The sequence below is a fragment of the Salvelinus alpinus genome, chromosome 11 (genome assembly GCF_045679555.1).
Source record: "Salvelinus alpinus chromosome 11, SLU_Salpinus.1, whole genome shotgun sequence".
NCBI lineage: Eukaryota > Metazoa > Chordata > Actinopteri > Salmoniformes > Salmonidae > Salvelinus > Salvelinus alpinus.
Window position 1 is genome coordinate 6,930,430 of NC_092096.1, and position 2,343 is coordinate 6,932,772.

Below are 2,343 nucleotides of genomic sequence, written 5' to 3' on the forward strand. Positions count from 1 at the left end.
TGTAGATGATGTGTTGTTGCTAGGGGGAGTTGTGGTCTCATTGTGACATATAGATGATGTGTTGTTGCTAGGGGGAGTTATGGTCTCATTGTGACATATAGATGATGTGTTGTTGCTAGGGGGAGTTATGGTCTCATTGTGACATATAGATGATGTGTTGTTGCTAGGGGGAGTTGTGGTCTCATTGTGACATATAGATGATGTGTTGTTGCTAGGGGGAGTTGTGGTCTCATTGTGACATATAGATGATGTGTTGTTGCTAGGGGGAGTTGTGGTCTCATTGTGACATATAGATGATGTGTTGTTGCTAGGGGGAGTTATGGTCTCATTGTGACATATAGATGATGTGTTGTTGCTAGGGTGAGTTATGGTCTCATTGTGACATAGATGATGTGTTGTTGCTATGGGAAGTTATGGTCTCATTGTGACATATAGATGATGTGTTGTTGCTATGGGAAGTTATGGTCTCATTGTGCCTATCTAGAATTTCTGTAACTACATAGGGGAAGCTGCAAGAAAATCATATTTACATGTACAGTATATCAAACCATTTTGACATGTTTAACCCTGCTGTCACACATTGGCCCCTTCATTTATAGAAAGACTCGTATACTGTAGCTCTGGGATTATCTGATATGACTGATTAGAGAAACAGAACATATCAAATACCTGCTTTAAATATGGCGCCTCGTCAGCTGCCCCAAGCCAAAGCGGCGCTCTTCCCTTAGTTAACCTCAGTCAGCGGCGAGGTAGCGAAGAGTGCGTGTGAAACTCCCTCCTGATTGCAGAACAACAGGAAGTTTGATAAACAGTGTGGTGGGTGCATCATTCCTCTCCTCCAATCTGATTGGAGACTGACTGACAGGAGCCAATCCATTCCAGCTGTTCAGAACAGCCTCGGAACGTTCCAATGAAACACAGCGGTACGTTCTCCTGACTCTGAACCAGTTGAATCATTAACAGAGGTTGTTCGTTACGTTCTCCTGACTCTGAACCAGTTGAATCATTGACAGAGGTTGTTCGTTACGTTCTCCTGACTCTGAACCAGTTGAATCATCAACAGAGGTTGTTCGTTATGTTCTCCTGACTCTGAACCAGTTGAATCACCAACAGAGGTTGTTCGTTACGTTCTCCTGACTCTGAACCAGTTGAATCACCAACAGAGGTTGTTCGTTACGTTCTCCTGACTCTGAACCAGTTGAATCACCAACAGAGGTTGTTCGTTACGTTCTCCTGACTCTGAACCAGTTGAATCATTAACAGAGGTTGTTCGTTACGTTCTCCTGACTCTGAACCAGTTGAATCATTAACAGAGGTTGTTCGTTACGTTCTCCTGACTCTGAACCAGTTGAATCATTAACAGAGGTTGTTCGTTACGTTCTCCTGACTCTGAACCAGTTGAATCATTAACAGAGGTTGTTCGTTACGTTCTCCTGACTCTGAACCAGTTGAATCATTAACAGAGGTTGTTCGTTACGTTCTCCTGACTCTGAACCAGTTGAATCATTAACAGAGGTTGTTCGTTACGTTCTCCTGACTCTGAACCAGTTGAATCATTAACAGAGGTTGTTCGTTACGTTCTCCTGACTCTGAACCAGTTGAATCATTAACAGAGGTTGTTCGTTACGTTCTCCTGACTCTGAACCAGTTGAATCATTAACAGAGGTTGTTCGTTACGTTCTCCTGACTCTGAACCAGTTGAATCATTAACAGAGGTTGTTCGTTACGTTCTCCTGACTCTGAACCAGTTGAATCAGTAACAGAGGTTGTTCGTTACGTTCTCCTGACTCTGATCCAGTTGAATCATTAACAGAGGTTGTTCGTTACGTTCTCCTGACTCTGAACTACAGACAGACAACATCCCAACCAAGCAAGAATCAACTCTGAACCAAGCAAGAATCAACTCTGAACCAAGCAAGATTCAAAACTCCCAAACAAGCAAGATTCAACTCTGAACCAAGCAAGATTCAAAACTACCAAACAAGCAAGAATCAACTCTGAACCAAGCAAGAATCAACTCTGAACCAAGCAAGATTCAAAACTCCCAAACAAGCAAGATTCAACTCTGAACCAAGCAAGATTCAAAACTCCCAAACAAGCAAGAATCAACTCTGAACCAAGCAAGAATCAACTCTGAACCAAGCAAGATTCAAAACTCCCAAACAAGCAAGATTCAACTCTGAACCAAGCAAGATTCAACTCTCCCAAACAAGCAAGATTCAAATCTCCGCTTCCTCCTGTCCCTGAAAAGCTCCTTCTCCCATTCCTCCTGTCCCTGAAAAGCTCCTTCTCCCCTTCCTCCTGTCCCTGAACAGATCCTTCTCCACTTCCTCCTGTCCCTGA